The sequence below is a fragment of the Salmo salar genome, unplaced genomic scaffold (assembly GCF_965601325.2).
Source record: "Salmo salar unplaced genomic scaffold, fSalSal1 ptg000152l, whole genome shotgun sequence".
In the NCBI taxonomy this organism is placed as follows: Eukaryota; Metazoa; Chordata; class Actinopteri; order Salmoniformes; family Salmonidae; genus Salmo; species Salmo salar.
Window position 1 is genome coordinate 1,295,323 of NW_027675323.1, and position 20,705 is coordinate 1,316,027.

The 20,705-nt window shown below is 46.2% G+C and overlaps 1 protein-coding gene and 1 long non-coding RNA gene across 2 annotated transcripts in view; both read right to left on the minus strand.

Annotated features, from left to right (window-relative positions):
* The window catches only part of LOC145867019 (uncharacterized), a 145,232-nt gene that overhangs the window by 12,013 nt on the left and 112,514 nt on the right, over nt 1-20,705 (minus strand). The window lies entirely within an intron of this gene.
* On the minus strand, nt 10,825-12,974 carry LOC145867011 (uncharacterized). Its single transcript, XR_014383192.1, has 3 exons — nt 12,279-12,974; nt 12,026-12,120; nt 10,825-11,797 (listed from the first exon to the last, which is right to left on the minus strand). It is a non-coding gene; the product is annotated as an uncharacterized LOC145867011 (long non-coding RNA).

Here is a 20,705-nt window from a genome sequence, read left to right on the forward strand (position 1 = left end):
CACACACACACACAGGACACACACACACACACAGGACACACACACACACACAGGACACACACACACACACACAGGACGGACACACACACACACACAGGACACACACACACACACACACACAGGACACACACACACAGGACACACACACACAGGACACACACACACACACACACAGGACACACACACACACACACACAGGACACACACACACGACACACACACACACACAGGACACACACACACAGGACACACACACACACACACACACACTCACAGGACACACACACACACACACACTCACAGGACACACACACACACACACACTCACTCACAGGACACACACACTGGACGCACACACACACTGGACGCACACACACACTGGACGCACACACACACACTGGACTCACACACACACACTGGACTCACACACACACACTGGACACAAACACTGAAAACGCTCTTACCAACGCTTGACCAGTGCGTGTTTGTGTCCAGTGTGTGTGTGTGAGTCCAGTGTGTGTGTGTGAGTCCAGTGTGTGTGTGTGAGTCCAGTGTGTGTGTGTGAGTCCAGTGTGTGTGTGTGAGTCCAGTGTGTGTGTGTGAGTCCAGTGTGTGTGTGTGAGTCCAGTGTGTGTGTGTGAGTCCAGTGTGTGTGTGTGAGTCCAGTGTGTGTGTGTGAGTCCAGTGTGTGTGTGTGAGTCCAGTGTGTGTGTGTGAGTCCAGTGTGTGTGTGTGAGTCCAGTGTGTGTGTGTGAGTCCAGTGTGAGTCCAGTGTGTGTGTGTGAGTCCAGTGTGTGTGTGTGAGTCCAGTGTGTGTGTGTGAGTCCAGTGTGTGTGTGAGTCCAGTGTGTGTGTGTGAGTCCAGTGTGTGTGTGTGAGTCCAGTGTGTGTGTGTGAGTCCAGTGTGTGTGTGTGAGTCCAGTGTGTGTGTGTGAGTCCAGTGTGTGTGTGTGAGTCCAGTGTGTGTGTGTGAGTCCAGTGTGTGTGTGTGAGTCCAGTGTGTGTGTGTGAGTCCAGTGTGTGTGTGTGTGAGTCCAGTGTGTGTGTGTGAGAGTCCAGTGTGTGTGTGTGTGAGAGTCCAGTGTGTGTGTGTGTGAGAGTCCAGTGTGTGTGTGTGTGTGAGAGTCCAGTGTGTGTGTGTGTGAGAGTCCAGTGTGTGTGTGTGTGAGAGTCCAGTGTGTGTGTGTGTGAGAGTCCAGTGTGTGTGTGTGTGAGAGTCCAGTGTGTGTGTGTGTGAGAGTCCAGTGTGTGTGTGTGTGAGAGTCCAGTGTGTGTGTGTGTGTGAGTCCAGTGTGTGTGTGTGTGTGAGTCCAGTGTGTGTGTGTGTGTGAGTCCAGTGTGTGTGTGTGTGTGAGTCCAGTGTGTGTGTGTGTGTGAGTCCAGTGTGTGTGTGTGTGTGAGTCCAGTGTGTGTGTGTGTGTGAGTCCAGTGTGTGTGTGTGTGTGTGAGTCCAGTGTGTGTGTGTGTGTGAGTCCAGTGTGTGTGTGTGTGTGAGTCCAGTGTGTGTGTGTGTGTGAGTCCAGTGTGTGTGTGTGTGTGAGTCCAGTGTGTGTGTGTGTGTGAGTCCAGTGTGTGTGTGTGTGTGTGAGTCCAGTGTGTGTGTGTGTGTGTGAGTCCAGTGTGTGTGTGTGTGTGTGAGTCCAGTGTGTGTGTGTGTGTGTGAGTCCAGTGTGTGTGTGTGTGTGTGAGTCCAGTGTGTGTGTGTGTGTGTGAGTCCAGTGTGTGTGTGTGTGTGTGAGTCCAGTGTGTGTGTGAGTCCAGTGTGTGTGTGTGTGAGTCCAGTGTGTGTGTGTGTGAGTCCAGTGTGTGTGTGTGTGAGTCCAGTGTGTGTGTGTGTGAGTCCAGTGTGTGTGTGTGTGAGTCCAGTGTGTGTGTGTGTGTGAGTCCAGTGTGTGTGTGTGTGTGAGTCCAGTGTGTGTGTGTGTGTGAGTCCAGTGTGTGTGTGAGTCCAGTGTGTGTGTGAGTCCAGTGTGTGTGTGAGTCCAGTGTGTGTGTGTGTGTGTGAGTCCAGTGTGTGTGTGTGTGTGTGAGTCCAGTGTGTGTGTGTGTGTGAGTCCAGTGTGTGTGTGTGTGTGAGTCCAGTGTGTGTGTGTGTGAGTCCAGTGTGTGTGTGTGTGTGAGTCCAGTGTGTGTGTGTGTGAGTCCAGTGTGTGTGTGTGTGAGTCCAGTGTGTGTGTGTGTGAGTCCAGTGTGTGTGTGTGTGTGAGTCCAGTGTGTGTGTGTGTGTGAGTCCAGTGTGTGTGTGTGTGTGAGTCCAGTGTGTGTGTGTGTGTGAGTCCAGTGTGTGTGTGTGTGTGAGTCCAGTGTGTGTGTGTGTGTGAGTCCAGTGTGTGTGTGTGTGTGAGTCCAGTGTGTGTGTGTGTGTGAGTCCAGTGTGTGTGTGTGTGTGAGTCCAGTGTGTGTGTGTGTGTGAGTCCAGTGTGTGTGTGTGTGTGTGTGAGTCCAGTGTGTGTGTGTGTGTGTGTGAGTCCAGTGTGTGTGTGTGTGTGTGTGAGTCCAGTGTGTGTGTGTGTGTGTGTGAGTCCAGTGTGTGTGTGTGTGTGTGAGTCCAGTGTGTGTGTGTGTGTGTGTGAGTCCAGTGTGTGTGTGTGTGTGTGTGAGTCCAGTGTGTGTGTGTGTGTGTGAGTCCAGTGTGTGTGTGTGTGTGAGTCCAGTGTGTGTGTGTGTGTGAGTCCAGTGTGTGTGTGTGTGTGAGTCCAGTGTGTGTGTGTGTGTGAGTCCAGTGTGTGTGTGTGTGAGTCCAGTGTGTGTGTGTGTGAGTCCAGTGTGTGTGTGTGTGTGTGTGAGTCCAGTGTGTGTGTGTGTGTGTGTGAGTCCAGTGTGTGTGTGTGTGCGCGAGTCCAGTGTGTGTGTGTGCGCGAGTCCAGTGTGTGTGTGTGTGCGCGAGTCCAGTGTGTGTGTGTGTGCGCGAGTCCAGTGTGTGTGTGTGCGCGAGTCCAGTGTGTGTGCGCGAGTCCAGTGTGTGTGTGCGAGTCCAGTGTGTGTGTGTGTGTGTGTTCAGGTGTATCCCTCATTGACTGTCTGTTCTTCTGCTTACCGCTACAGTGTGGAACATGGTGGAGAGAACAGAATGAAACCTGGACTTAGAAAATGTGAGTGTTGACTGCTGTGAAGAATATGACTAAGAATAAGTCTTAATTCAAGTTAAGTCAAAGACCATCATTACTGACTTGGTCATGTTAAATATCATCTGTAGTTCTACAGAAGCACAAATCAGGGAGACCAACGTTTACAAAGAGTTGATATGACAATGTGTGTGTGTGTGTGTGTGTGTGTGTGTGTGTGTGTGTGTGTGTGTGTGTGTGTGTGTGTAATTAATGTGAATAAGTGTGTATTATATTACCATACAGTATAACATATGATCATTCAACAAGTCTCAAGTTACCTTAACTTCTCCTTTTGATACCTAGAAACATCTACATTAAATGAATTAGTGAAAAGTGAGTTAACATTCTAATGTGAATGATGATGATTTCTAATATTGTGTCTGGTTTCATCCATCAGATGTCTGTGATCTCACACTGGACCTAAACACAGTAAACAGACTCCTCTCTCTGTCTGAGGAGAACAGAAAGGTGACATGTAGGAGAGAGAAGCAGCCGTATCCTGATCACCCAGAGAGATTTGAGGTCTGTAGACAGGTGCTGTGTAGAGAGGGTCTGACTGGGCGCTGTTACTGGGAGGTAGAGTGGAGTGGGATAATGGGGGCTGGTATAGGAGTGACATATAAAGGAATCAACAGGAGAGGAAATGACTGTCTGATTGGATACAATGACAAGTCCTGGAGTCTGTTCTGCGATGACGACAGATACATTGCCTGGCATAATAATAACTCCACTACCATAGCCGTCCGCCCCTCCAGGTCCCACAGAGTAGGAGTGTATCTGGACTGGTCAGCCGGCACTCTGTCCTTCTATAGAGCCTCCTCTGACACACTGACCCACCTGATCACATTCACCTCCACATTCACTGAGCCCCTCTATCCAGGGTTTGGGGTTTGGGATGTTGGCTCTTCAGTGTCCCTGGAATAATAACTGGACACACACACACACACACACACACACACACACACACACACACACACACACACACTGGACACACACACACACACACACACACACACACACACACACACACACACACACTGGACAAACACACACACACACACACACACACACACACACACACACACGGACACACACACAAACACACACACACACACAAACACACACACAAACACACACACACTGGACACACACACAAACACACACACACAAACACACACACACTGGACACACAAACTGGGCACACACACACACACACACTGGACACACACACACACACACACACACACACACACTGAACACACACTGAACACACACTGAACACACACAAACTGGACACAAAATGGACACACACACTCAACACACACACCGGACACACACACACACACACACACTGGACACAAAATAGACACACACACTCTCAACACACACACTGAACAAACACACACAAACACATTCTGGACACACGCACACTGGACACACAAACACACACACACACACACACACACTGGACAAAAACATACACACACACACACACACACACACACTGGACACACACACTTACACACACACACACACACTGGACAAACGAAAACACACACACACTCACACACATACACACACACACACTGGACACACACACACACACACACACACACACTGGACACACACACACACACACACACACACACTGGACACACACACACACACACTGGACACACACACACACACACACACACACTGGTCAAACAAAAATACACACACACACACACACACACTGGACACACACACACACACACACACTGGACAAACAAAGTGGACAAACACACACACTGGACACACACACACACAAACACTGGATACACACAGACACACACACACTGGACACACACACTAGACAAACACACACACACACACACTGGACTCACACACACACACTGGACACACACACACACTGGACACACACACACACACACTGGACACACACACACACACACTGGACACACACACACACACTGGACACACACACACACACTGGACACACACACACACACACTGGACACACACACACACACACACTGGACACACACACACTGGACACACACACACACACACACTGGACAAACACACACACACACACACTGGACAAACACACACACACACACACACACTGGACAAACACACACACACACACACACACTGGACAAACACACACACACACACACACACACTGGACAAACACACACACACACACACACACACTGGACAAACACACACACACACACACACTGGACAAACACACACACACACACACACACTGGACAAACACACACACACTGGACAAACACACACACACACACACACTGGACAAACACACACACAAACACACACACACACACACACACACACTGGACAAACACACACACAAACTGGACAAACACACACACACACACACACACACACACTGGACAAACACACACACACACTGGACAAACACACACACACACACACACTGGACTCACACACACACACACACTGGACTCACACACACTGGACTCACACACACTGGACACACACACACACACACTGGACACACACACACACACACTGGACACACACACACACACACTGGACACACACACACACACACTGGACACACACACACACACACACTGGACACACACACACAAACACTGGACAAACACACACACACACACACACTGGACAAACACACACACACACACACACTGGACAAACACACACACACACACACACTGGACAAACACACACACACACACTGGACAAACACACACACACACACACACACTGGACAAAAACAAACACACACACACACACACTGGACAAACACACACACACACACACACACACACACACACTGGACAAACACACACACACACACACACACACTAGACAAACAAACACACACACACTGGACTCACACACACACACACACACACACACTGGACACACACACACACACACACACACTGGACTCACACACACTGGACACACACACACACACACACACACACACACACACACACACACACACACACACACACACACACAAACAGGACACATACACACACACAGGACACACTCTCACACACACACATGCGCATCTTCCTATAATTGTGAGGACCTTGACCCATGACCTCTTACAATAACACCGTTAGTCTTTCCACAAGACTCCCATGACGTTATAGTGTGACGTTATGAGTCGACGTTAAAGTAACATTCTCACAACATACTGCACTTGTTTTATCCTGTTTTAGATGTATCCTCTGTTTAAACATTTAAACTCTTACAATAACACCGTTAAAATACCAATGTGATCATTTCTTGTCTTTTTATGTTGGAAAAACAAATTGTACAATTATATGTGGACATACGCTCCATAGTTGTACAAGTATACATGGATATATTGTACTTTTCATAATAAAACATACTTGAAACAAGAAAAAGCATGTTAATTGTGAAAACAATTTCGTTATTGATTTTTACATTGCTTCTCCCTGTCTCATGTTGACGTTTGTCATGAATCTTGACCTGGAGGCAGAACTGTGCGATTTCCTCTAGATATGTCAGCTGCAAAGTCAGAATTGGCTGTGGAAAATAATGTTGTTTTATGGTCTTAATTTAAGGGAAGGATTAGCAGTGTGGTTAGGGTTGAGGTAAGGATTAAAATCTGATTGTATTACTTTGTGCCTGTGCCAGCTAGTGAATACTTTGCTGAACTGCCTAGAGGGCAAGATTCATACCAATAAATGCCAACCTGCCTCCAGGGCAAGATTCATGACAATAAATGCCAACCTGCCTCCAGAACAAGATTCATGACAATAAATGCCAACCTGCCTCCAGAACAAGATTCATAACAATAAATGCCAACCTGCCTCCAGGGCAAGATTCATGACAATAAATACCAACCTGCCTCCAGGGCAAGATTCATGACAATAAATGCCAACCTGCCTCCCAGTCATCCCCTCCTTATCTTTACAAGGCTGCAGAACCTGCAAGCTAGTGATGTGGGGGTTCTCTCATAACCCTCAGTCCCCAGGTGGGTAGATGGCAGGTTGAATAAAGAGAAGCTAGTGATGTGGGGGTTCTCTCATAACCCTCAGTCCCCAGGTGGGTAGATGGCAGGTTGAATAAAGAGAAGCTAGTGATGTGGGGGTTCTCTCATAACCCTCAGTCCCCAGGTGGGTAGATGGCAGGTTGAATAAAGAGAAGCTAGTGATGTGGGGGTTCTCTCATAACCCTCAGTCCCCAGGTGGGTAGATGGCAGGTTGAATAAAGAGAAGCTAGTGATGTGGGGGTTCTCTCATAACCCTCAGTCCCCAGGTGGGTAGATGGCAGGTTGAATAAATAGAAAACAATAGGCTATATAAATCAATCCATAAATGTATAGTTATTATGTAATTTACACAAAACATTAAGGACACCTTTCTTTCCATGACAAACTGACCAGGCGTAACTCAGTATTAGGAAGGTATCCTTAATATTTTGTCCACTCAGTGGCTCTGACCCTTTACGTAACAGTCAATCCTCTTTACCAGGAAACCTTCCTTAAATTTCCCCAAATGTTTCCACACTGCTGCTCTCTCACAGCTGCTCCAGGGCCTCTTGGGTTGAGGAGTCATTCTCTTCTAACCTGATCACAGCTGCTCCAGGGCCTCTTGGGTTGAGGAGTCATTCTCTTCTAACCTGATCACAGCTGCTCCAGGGCCTCTTGGGTTGAGGAGTCATTCTCTTCTAACCTGATCACAAACAAAGACAAGATTCAAACAAATAAACATGATGGTCCAACATAATGGGGGGGGGGGGGGTATAGGGAAGGTAGGGGACAGGAGGGGGGTATAGGGAAGGTAGGGGAGAGGAGGGGGTATAGGGAAGGTAGGGGAGAGGAGGGGTTATAGGGAAGGTAGGGGAGAGGAGGGGGTATAGGGAAGGTAGGGGAGAGGAGGGGGTATAGGGAAGGTAGGGGAGAGGAGGGGGTATAGGGAAGGTAGAGGAGAGGAGGGGGTATAGGGAAGGTAGGGGACAGGAGGGGGTATAGGGAAGGTAGGGGAGAGGAGGGGGGTATAGGGAAGGTAGGGGAGAGGAGGGGGGGTATAGGGAAGGTAGGGGAGAGGAGGGGGTATAGGGAAGGTAGGGGAGAGGAGGGGGTATAGGGAAGGTAGGGGAGAGGAGGGGAGGTATAGGGAAGGTAGGGGAGAGGAGGAGGGTATAGGGAAGGTAGGGGAGAGGAGGGGGTATAGGGAAGGTAGGGGAGAGGAGGGGGGGGTATAGGGAAGGTAGGGGAGAGGAGGGGGTATAGGGAAGGTAGGGGGGAGGAGGATTAGGGTATAGGGAAGGTAGGGGAGAGGAGGGGTATAGGGAAGGTAGGGGAGAGGAGGGGTTATAGGGAAGGTAGGGGAGAGGAGGGGGTATAGGGAAGGTAGGGGAGAGGAGGGGGTATAGGGAAGATAGGGGAGAGGAGGGGGTATAGGGAAGGTAGGGGAGAGGAGGGGTTATAGGGAAGGTAGGGGAGAGGAGGGGGGTATAGGGAAGGTAGGGGAGAGGAGGGGTTATAGGGGAGAGGAGGGGGTATAAGGGAGAGGAGGGTGTATAGGGAAGGTAGGGGAGAGGAGGGGGTATAGGGAAGGTAGGGGAGAGGAGGGGGTATAAGGGAGAGGAGGGGGTATAGGGAAGGTAGGGGAGAGGAGGGGGTATAGGGAAGGTAGGGGAGAGGAGGGGGGGTATAGGGAAGGTAGGGGAGAGGAGGGGGTATAGGGAAGGTAGGGGAGAGGAGGGGGGGTATAGGGAAGGTAGGGGAGAGGAGGGGGTATAGGGAAGGTAGAGGAGAGGAGGGGGTATAGGGAAGGTAGGGGAGAGGAGGGGGTATAGGGAAGGTAGGGGAGAGGAGGGGGTATAGGGAAGGTAGAGGAGAGGAGGGGGTATAGGGAATGTAGGGGAGAGGAGGGGGTATAGGGAATGTAGGGGAGAGGAGGGGGTATAGGGAAGGTAGGGGAGAGGAGGGGGGTGTAGGGAAGGTAGGGGAGAGGAGGGGGTTATAGGGAAGGTAGGGGAGAGGATATAGGGAAAGTAGGGGAGAGGAGGGGGGTATAGGGAAGGTAGGGGAGAGGAGGGGGGTATAGGGAAGGTAGGGGAGAGGAGGGGGGTATAGGGAAGGTAGGGGAGGGGGTATAGGGAAGGTAGGGGAGAGGAGGGGGTATAGGGAAGGTAGGGGAGAGGAGGGGGTATAGGGAAGGTAGGGGAGAGGGGGGGGTATAGGGAAGGTAGGGGAGAGGAGGGGGGTATAGGGAAGGTAGGGGAGAGGAGGGGGGTATAGGGAAGGTAGGGGAGAGGAGGGGGGTATAGGGAAGGTAGGGGAGAGGAGGGGGTATAGGGAAGGTAGGGGAGAGGAGGGGGTATAGGAAGGTAGAGGAGAGGGGGGGGGTATAGGGAAGGTAGGGGAGAGGAGGGGGTATAGGGAAGGTAGGGGAGAGGAGGGGGGTATAGGGAAGGTAGGGGAGAGGAGGGGGTATAGGGAAGGTAGGGGAGAGGAGGGGGGTATAGGGAAGGTAGGGGACAGGGGGGTATAGGGAAGGTAGGGGAGAGGAGGGGGTATAGGGAAGGTAGGGGAGAGGAGGGGGGACTTCCTCCATGTCCTCCAGACTTCGTGTCAGGTAAGCAGCCTCCAAGTCTACCCTCACCAACTGACCAGACTGAGTGAGTTCTGAACATCCCTCTCTGTCCTCTGATGCTGCGTCCAAGTCTTCTTGGGTCTTTCTGGTGTCTCTGTCTTGACTCTTTAGTGAGTTTTTTCAGTTCTTTCCCAGGCTGCCTGAAAAACACAAAAAGATGGCAACTACATAAGAGTTATAAACTATCAAAATAAAGAGAATCCCACACTCCATATATAAACTCCCAGTAATTTATTGGATATTTACCAACGTTTCAGCATCACTGTGCCGTCTTCAGGGTGATGTCATCAATACTTGAACCAGGTTATGTTGACAAACAGTGCAATTAGTGCAACCAATGACAATAGAGAGGGGTGTGTCATAATGATTAAGTTAATTACAATGAATTAATGAAACTGTTAAAAAAACAATAGTTTATGGCATATTAAATATTAAACAATAGTAGGGTATATTATATATATCCGGCTCTCCATGTAATCTGATTCATTATGATCTAGGATCAGGTCCCCCCTCTCCATGTAATCTGATTCATTATGATCTAGGATCAGGTCCCTCCTCTCCATGTAATCTGATTCATTATGATCTAGGATCAGGTCCCCCCCTCTCCATGTAATCTGACTCATTATAATCTAGGATCAGGTCCCCCCCTTTCCATGTAATCTGATTCATTATGATCTAGGATCAGGTCCCCCCTCTCCATGTAATCTGACTCATTATAATCTAGGATCAGGTCCCCCCCTCTCCATGTAATCTGATTATTTATGATCTAGGATCAGGTCCCCCCTCTCCATGTAATCTGACTCATTATGATCTAGGATCAGGTCCCTCCTCTCCATGTAATCTGACTCATTATAATCTAGGATCAGGTCCCCCCTCTCCATGTAATCTGATTCATTATGATCTAGGATCAGGTCCCCCCTCTCCATGTAATCTGATTCATTATGATCTAGGATCAGGTCCCCCCCTCTCCATGTAATCTGATTCATTATGATATAGGATCAGGTCCCCCCTCTCCATGTAATCTGATTCATTATGATCTAGGATCAGGTCCCCCCTCTCCATGTAATCTGACTCATTATGATATAGGATATTTTTATTTTTATTATTTCAACTTTATTTAACAAGGTTGCTAGTTGAGAAGTTCTCATTTACAACTGCGACCTGGCCAAGAATAAAGCAAAGCAGTGTGACAGAAACAACAACACAGAGTTACATAGAATAAACAAGTGTACAGTCAACACAAAATTTAAAAAAAGTCTATATACAGGTTGTGCAAATGGCGTGAGGACTTATGGCAATAAATAGGCCATAGTAGCAAAGTAATCACAATTTAGCAGATTAACACTGGAGTGATAGATGAGCAGATGATGATGTGCAAGTAGTGATACTGGTGTGCAAAAGAGCAGCAAAGTAAATAAAAACAATGATGAGGTAGGTAGATTGGTTGGGCTATTTACAGATGGACTATGTACAGCTGCAGCGATCGGTTAGCTGCTCAGATAGCTGATGTTTAAAGTTAGTGAGGGAGCAATAAGTCTCCGGCTTCAGCGATTTTTGCAATTCATTCCAGTCATTGGCAGCAGAGAACTGGAAGGAGAGGCGGCCAAAGGAGGTGTTGGCTTTGGGGATGACCAGTGAGATGTACCTGCTGGAGCGCTTGCTACGAGTGTGTGTTGTTATCGTGACCAGTGAGCTGAGATAAGGCAGAGCTTTACCTAGCATAGACTTGTAGATGACCTGGAGCCAGTGGGTCTGGCGACGAATATGTAGCGAGGTCCAGCCGACTAAAATGACCTGGGTTGCAATCATGAAAAAAAACTACCCGGCCTTCATTGTTTGACATTGAGAACATTGGGAGAGATGAGAGCTGACGTTTTAGTAAATGTGCAGATTACGTATCTCAGTCACAGACAAGAAGCTCAATTAAGACATTATCTTCACCACTGGGACTGGGGACAACAGGACCACAGGCCAAATAATACAGCTCAACACTTCCACACTACCACAGTGAGTAGAATCAGGCTTCTGAAAACAGAAAACTTGCAGAATTATTAATGATGAATTGTATTACACGTTATTAGACATGTCTGTTGTTGAGGAGGATGGGAGACCCACAGTATAGGAGCAGAACGCACAGAGATGTCAAAAATGTGTTTCAAAAATCGTCAAAGAGTAATTATTTTAACCTAAAGCATTTAATAAAGACACTTATAGTACAATATTATGGGGAATAGGAATGAGAGGGCTACCTACACCATTTTGGGAAGGGATCACAGCAGTGATTGAATGAGGGTATGAGGCATGAGTTGAGGTGTTCAGAGGCTTGACCAGTGCAGGGCAGGGTTTGACTGGGAAGACAACACAAAAACACTACACAGTGAGACAAAAGAGCTAAGAATGAGTTAGTCCAAGCAAGGAGTCAAATCATAGATGTGTAATAATGTGATTGTGTTTGTGATTGACTCTACATAAAGTAATGAGAGAAAATTAACAGGGGTTCCCTCACCGTGCTTGGAGAGGAAACATTCAATGTGCCAGTGGTTGAGTGGGCCACATGAGACGTGGCTTCCAGTTCATGTGAGGAGTTAGTTGACAATGGAAGTAGAGTGGTCATCGCTTGTTAAACCATGGAACAGGAGGGGACTTAGCTGGAAATACAAATAGCAGATACGTTCCCTTGAAGGTGAGCCATCGTAGGTTTGAACAACAAGTTTGTCCATGAAATTAAACACGGAATTCACATCTCGCCCACTTGGCAAATCAAAGTAGCCCAAGAAACTTTTTCTGAATAAAGCCCTGATCATCCACATACAGTACCACATACAGTTTTAACAATTTTGGAAACGTCAGAGTGTTTTCTTTCCAAATCTACCAATTATATGCATAGCTTCTGGGCCTGAGTAACAGGCATTTTACTTTGGGCTCGCCAGACTCTCCGAACTTCCGAAAACTGCCCCCTAGCCCTAAGACGTTTTAACGGTCCTCACACTGTTCATGCTCTCATTACATAGACGCGTACTGCTCACCTGTTCATCTCGTAATGAATAATGTGGAAATTGAGCAAGTTGAGGTGACTAAACTGCTTGGAGTAACCCTGGATTGTAAACTGCCATGGTCAAAACATATTGATACGACAGTAGCTAAGAATGGGAGAAGTCTGTCCATAATAAAGCCCTGCTCTACCTTCTTAACCTCTTGGGGCTAGGTGGGACGCTAGCGTGCCACCCGTGGTGCACTCCATCAACAGCAGGTGCATTTCAAGAGCGGCAAATTTGAATCCAAATAAATGTCAAAATTCACATTTTTCAAAAATACAACTATGTTACACCATTTGAAAGATAAACATCTCCTTAATCTAACCACGTTTTACGATTTCAAAAAGGTTTTACGGCGAAAGCATAAATTTAGAGTATGTTAGGACAGTACATTTACAAGAGTTGTGTGTAATGTTTTGTCAAGTCAAAGACAGGGTCACCAAAACCATAAAACCAGCTAAAATGATGCACTAACCTTTTACAATCTCCATCAGATGACACTCCTAGGACATTATGTTAGACAATGCATGCATTTTTAGTTCTATCAAGTTGATATTTATATCCAAAAACAGCGTTTTACTATGGCATTGATGTTGAGGAAATCGTTTCCCTCCAATAACCGGCAGTCAAGTCAGCGTCAGAAATTAAATAATTAAAATTAGAAAACATTGGTAAAATATTATATTGTCATTTAAAGAATTATAGATTTACATCTCTTGAACGCAATCAACTTGCCAGATTTAAAAATAACCTTACTGGGAAATCACACTTTGCAATAATCTGAGCACTGCGCCCAGAAAAATACGCGTTGCGATACAGACTAGACGTCATGTTGGGGAGATCTAAAATCGAAAATACTATGTAAATAATCCATTACCTTTGATTCTCTTCATCAGATGTCACTTCCAGGTATCACAGGTCCATAACGAATGTAGTTTTGTTCAAAAAAGCTCATCATTTATGTCCAAAAATCTCCGTCTCGTTAGCACATGATGTAAGCCAGCCGGACTTCTCGTCATGAACGAGGGGAAAAAATATATTTCCGTTCGTTCAAACATGTCAAACGTTGTATAGCATAAATAATTAGGGCCTTTTTTAACCAGAACATGAATAATATTCAAGGTGGACGAATGCATACTCTTTTATAACGTATTGGAACGAGGGTACCCAACATCAACTCGCGCGCAAGGTGTCTAATGGGCCATCATCGTTCCATGGCTCTTGTTCGGTCAGATCTCCCTCCAGAAGACTCAAAACACTTTGTAAAGGCTGGTGACATCTAGTGGAAGCAATAGGAAGTGCCAAAATATTGCTAAACCCCTGTGTTTTTCAATGGGATAGGTTTAAAGTCAATACAACACATCAGGTATCCACTTCCTGTCAGAAAATGTCTCAGGGTTTTGCCTGCCAAATGAGTTCTGTTATACTCACAGACACCATTCAAACAGTTTTAGAAACTTTAGAGTGTTTTCTATCCATATATAATAAGTATATGCATATTCTAGTTACTGGGTAGGATTAGTAACCAGATTAAATCGGGTAAATTTTTTTTATCCAGACGTGCAAATGCTGCCCCCTAGACCCAACAGGTTAAGATCTTTCGTCTGAACTATCCTCACCGGTCCTTGGCTCTGGATGACTACACGGGTAATGTCAGTTTTATCAGGGGTACTACTGGTATTCTGGCTGGCGGTAGAACTATCTCCTGTCCTAACCTCTACTACTCGGAATGGTACCGCAGTGTCGACAATGGTCTGGTCAAGGCCAACATACCATAACCCTAAATCCTCTTTCTTTATGCTTTTAATGGTCATTCCTATCTTCAAGCAATACTTCCCTTGCTCTGGATTGCAGTCAAAAACCCTGGCCTTCACTATATTCCATCTGTTTCTATATTGGGTGTGTGGATTGACATAGCCTTCTCTCTCTGTGTGAGCTATGATTCCATGAGTTACACCGGGATCTACACAGATATCTTCCCCATGAAGTCCGAGTCCTAGACTGCCAGGAGGTTAGGGACCCCATTTGGTCTGCATAGAACTCTATTGAGACATCCTTCCCTAACTCTAATCTCACTTCCTTTTTATCCAGATCGAGTGACCTTTTGTACCTAGGCCATAAAAACTCCTCATCTTCTACACTATGGGTCAAGTTACAACTTTCTGACTTCTCGAGTGGTTCATGGTGTATTAGGAATATGGCTCCCACAATCAGACAGCTCAGACTGACCAGTACCCCTGTAAAGCCCCACCCCCTCCCGGAGAATATATCACCGGCTAGAGGCCAACCCACACTTTCACTTCTATGAACGCACACAGTGAGGATCGGGCGGGTTTGGGAATCTTCATTAGAGAGGTAACCCCCGAACCTTATTGGTATTCGGTTCTTCTCCTAACTCTGTGATTGTTCGACAGTGTCAGTGTGTCTTACCCTCCCGCAATGTGTGATATGAACCCAGGTAGCTCTTTCAGCTATTCTCACCACAAAGGCTATTACCAGGAACACTTGGTATGGGCCCTCCCACCGTGGCTGCTTCCAGTTCTTTTCTCCTCGGGGACTGGATCCACACCCAGTCTCCTGGTTGGATTGAGTGAATCATCTTCTCCTGTAATTCACCTGTTGGACACAAAGTCTCGGACATACGGGTTTGGTTAACCATGTGTTCTGTTAGTGTATCTTCAACTTCTATGTCTACCTGTTCTGGCCTCCCTAACTCTGGCATTCTATATGGTTTACCTGATCAGCTAAAATGTAATCCATTATTTAAGAGAGAGATCCTACATTTTACATTTACATTTTTAGTCATTTAGCAGACGCTCTTATCCAGAGCGACTTACAGTAGTGAATGCATACATTTCATACAATTTCATACATTTTTTTCTGTGCTGGCCCCCCGTAGTAAACCAACTACCCTAATCGTGTCCACCCAGTAAGTTGTGACCACTTCTTCCCATTTAATATGCTTATCTATTATAAAAAATGTTTTTTTAAAGTAGTTCGTTATCCAATAGGCCACAAAGTGTTTCCGAACCTGCTCTACTATCCCCCTGTTGACACATGGCTCTGCCCATGTGTCAATCTTGCCGCATCTCTAAACAATGACTTAGGTAGTATTGGTAACTTCTCATGATACCAAATACCGTCCTTATATAAATTGCTCCTAACTTCTCCCATTTCGAAATCCCTTTCACTGGTGCTCTACACTGACAATTTTAATACAGCGTTGTCTATGTTTACATCCAATTTTAAGAACTGCTGTGTCGACGGCTGCGGTTTATCCTCTCTAGGGTAGGTGGGACGAAATCGTCCCACCTACGTAACAGCCAGTGGAATCCTGTGGCGCGTTATTCAAATACCTTAGAAATGCTATTACTTCAATTTCTCAAACATATGACTATTTTACACCATTCTAAAGACAAGACTCTCGTTAATCTAACCACACTGTCCGATTTCAAAAAGGCTTTACAACGAAAGCAAAACATTAGATTATGTCAGCAGAGTACCCAGCCAGAAATAATCAGACACCCATTTTTCAAGCTAGCATATAATGTCACATATACCCAGAAGACAGCTAAATGCAGCACTAAGCTTTGATGATCTTCATCAGATGACAACCCTAGGACATTATGTTATTCAATACATGCATGTTTTGTTCAATCAAGTTCATATTTATATCAAAAACCAGCTTTTTACATTAGCATGTGACGTTCAGAACTAGCATATGCATATTCTAGTTACTGGGTAGGAGTGGTAACCAGATTAAATCGGGTATGTTTTTTATCCAGCCGTGTCAATACTGCCCCCTAGCCCTAACAGGTTAAGAAGACGGAGATTGATGCATCGGCGTGATGATTGTCCTCTTTGTACAGATGAAGAGTGTACTTCTGTAGAACTGTTTTCATTGTTTAATGATTCCCTGTTTTGCACCATGTGAAGGTAAAACACTCAGTGGCTCAACAGAAGCCATTTACACAGATAATGTACTAGTGTAAGAAAAATCCCCCCCAATGCTTTAACCTGTTGGGGCTAGGGGGCAGTATTTTCACTGCTGGATAAAAAAATGTACCCGATTTAATCTGGTTACTAATCCTACCCAGCAACTAGAATATGCATATACTTATTATATATGGATAGAAAACACCCTAAAGTTTCTAAAACTGTTTGAATGGTGTCTGTGAGTATAACAGAACTCATTTGGCAGGCAAAACCCTGAGACATTTTCTGACAGGAAGTGGATACCTGATGTGTTGAATTACCTTTAACCTGTTAAGGCTAGGGGGCAGTATTTGCACGGCTGGATAAAAAAAAATGTACCCGATTTAATCTGGTTACTAATCCTACCCAGTAACTAGAATATGCATATACTTATTATATATGGATAGAAAACACTCTAAAGTTTCTAAAACTGTTTGAATGGTGTCTGTGAGTATAACAGAACTCATTTGGCAGGCAAAACCCTGAGACATTTTCTGACAGGAAGTGGATACCTGATGTGTTGTATTACCTTTAAACCTATCCCATTGAAAAACACAGGGGCTGAGGAATATTTTGGCACTTCCTATTGCTTCCACTAGATGTCACCAGCCTTTACAAAGTGTTTTGAGTCTTCTGGAGGGAGATCTGACCGAACAAGAGCCATGGAACGATGATGGCCCATTAGACACCTGGCGCGCGAGTTCATGTTGGGTACCCTCGTTCCAATACGTTATAAAAGAGTATGCATTCGTCCACCTTGAATATTATTCATGTTCTGGTTAAAAAAGGCCCTAATTATTTATGCTATACAACGTTTGACATGTTTGAACGAACGGAAATATATTTTTTCCCCTCGTTCATGACGAGAAGTCCGGCTGGCTTACATCATGTGCTAACGAGACGGAGATTTTTGGACATAAATGATGAGCTTTTTTGAACAAAACTACATTCGTTATGGACCTGTGATACCTGGAAGTGACATCTGATGAAGAGAATCAAAGGTAATGGATTATTTACATAGTATTTTCGATTTTAGATCTCCCCAACATGACGTCTAGTCTGTATCGCAACGCGTATTTTTCTGGGCGCAGTGCTCAGATTATTGCAAAGTGTGATTTCCCAGTAAGGTTATTTTTAAATCTGGCAAGTTGATTGCGTTCAAGAGATGTAAATCTATAATTCTTTAAATGACAATATAATATTTTACCAATGTTTTCTAATTTTAATTATTTAATTTGTGGTGCTGACTTGACTGCCGGTTATTGGAAGGAAACGATTTCCTGAACATCAACGCCATAGTAAACCGCTGTTTTTGGATATAAATATGAACTTGATAGAACTAAAAATGCATGTATTGTCTAACATAATGTCCTAGGAGTGTCATCTGATGGAGATTGTCAAAGGTTAGTGCATCATTTTAGCTGGTTTTATGGTTTTGGTGACGCCTGTCTTTGAATTGACAAAACATTACACACAGCTATTGTCAATGTACTCTCCTAACATAATCTAACTTTATGCTTTCGCCGTAAAACCTTTTTGAAATCGGACAACGTGGTTAGATTAAGGAGATGTTTATCTTTCAAAGGGTGTAAGATAGTTGTATGTTTGAAAAATTTGAATTTTGACATTTATTTGGTTTCAAATTTGCCGCTCTTGAAATGCACCTGCTGTTGATGGAGTGCACCACGGGGGGGACGCTAGCGTCCCACCTAGCCCATAGAGGTTAAACAACGGGGCAGCTATTATTAGCTGGACTCCCGTCCTGAGCCATTGGCTTGAGCTGGAGCGGCTGTTATTTAAGTCCCACCGTGGGACTATGCTGGTGTTGTATACTTCAGTTGTATTGTTGTCACTTGTCCAAGGGCCCAGACAACAGCTAACAATGAAAAGACTGACCACGAAAGCAAAAGAAATGATGCATAGAGTCCGGTCCTGGTCTTTCTATGGCCACTGGGGTCACATATGACGATTCATCGGCTGGTGCATCTTCGTCTGGGTTGTGGGGCACTTTCCTGCAGTGGCTTGCGTGAACCCACGTCAACCGCTCTGCAACCATCAGGAGCACCTGGAATGGACCAGTCCAGCGCTGTTGGTGCCAAGTCTTTCTGCGGAGGTCTTTGTTGATCACTCAATCTCCTGGCTGCAATTTTTGGAGCTGTCCTCCTTTTGGTTCAGGCAAAGCCACTTTTATCCTGGGGAAAATAGACTTCAGAACATTGTTGAGTGCAGCACAGTAGCTTACCATTTGATCCTCGCAACCCGTCAGTGTCAAACTGTTCTGTGGGAACGGGGTGTTTAGGATTCCCATGGGTCTTTCTGTGAGTATTTCATGAGGTGCTAAACCAGGGGGTACGATGCGCACGTCCATGCATGTACATCCGAGCCAGAGGCATTACTGTTACCTATGACAATCCGGTCTCAACCTTCCTCTGCCTACATTGTTAGTCATACAAACCACAACTCCTCCCCTTTTACACAATGGTCTTGGCCATTCTCATTCCCCCAGGCCATTGGCAGATCAGAAACATCCTGTAGAGAAAACAGGTTTTAAACATAGATGGGTATTGCAACAAAATAGCCTCCAACAAGTTCTCAACCAATTTATCAAATCAAATCTATTTATATAGCCCTTCTTACATCAGCTGATATCTCAAAGTGCTGTACAGAATCCCAGCCTAAAACCCCAAACAGCAAGCAATGCAGGTGTAGAAGCACAGTGGCTAGGAAAAACTCCGTAGAAAGGCCAGAACCTAGGAAGAAACCTAGAGAGGAACCAGGCTATGAGGGGTGGTCAGTCCTCTGCTGGCTGTGCCGGGTGGAGATTATAACAGAACATGGCCAAGATGTTCAAATGTTCATAAATGACCAGCAGGGTCAAATAATAATAATCATAGTAGTTGTCGAGGGTGCAACAAGTCAGCACCTCAGGAGTAAATGTCAGTTGGCTTTTCATAGCCGATCATTCAGAGTATCTCTACCGCTTCTGCTATCTCTAGAGAGTTGAAATCAGCAGGTCTGGGACAGGTAGCACGTCCGGTGAACAGGTCAGAGTTCCATAGCCGCAGGCAGAACAGTTGAAACTGGAGCAGCAGCACGGCCAGGTGGACTGGGGACAGCAAGGAGTCATCATGCCAGGTAGTCCTGAGGCATGGTCCTAGGGCTCAGGTCCTCCGAGAGAGAAAGAGAGAATTAGAGAGAGCATACTTAAATTCACACAGGACACCAGATAAGACAGAAGAAATACTCCAGATATAACAGACTGACCCTAGCCCCTCGACACATAAACTACTGCAGCACAAATACTGGAGGCTGAGACAGGAGGGGTCAGGAGACACTGTGGCCCCATCCGATGATACCCCCGGACAGGGCCAAACAGGCAGTATATAACCCCACCCACTTTGCCAAAGCACAGCCCCCACACCACTAGAGGGATATCTTCACCCACCAACTTACCATCCTGAGACAAGGCCAAGTATAGCCCACAAAGATCTCCTCCACGGCACAACCCAAGGGGGGGGCGCCAACCCAGACAGGAAGACCACGTCAGTGACTCAACCCACTCAAGTGACGCACCCCTCCTAGGGACTGCATGGAAGAAAACCAGTAAGCCAGTGACTCAGCCCCTGTAATAGGGATAGAGGCAGAGAATCCCAGTGGAGAGAGGGGAACCGGCCAGGCAGAGACAGCAAGGGCGGTTCGTTGCTCCAGAGCCTTTCCGTTCACCTTCACACTCCTGGGCCAGACTACACTCAATCATAGGACCTACTGAAGAGATGAGTCTTCAGTAAAGACTTAAAGGTTGAGACCGAGTCTGCATCTCTCACATGGGTAGGCAGACCATTCCATAAAAATTGAGCTCTATAGGAGAAAGCCCTGCTTCCAGCTGTTTGCTTAGAAATTCTAGGGACAATTAGGAGGCCTGC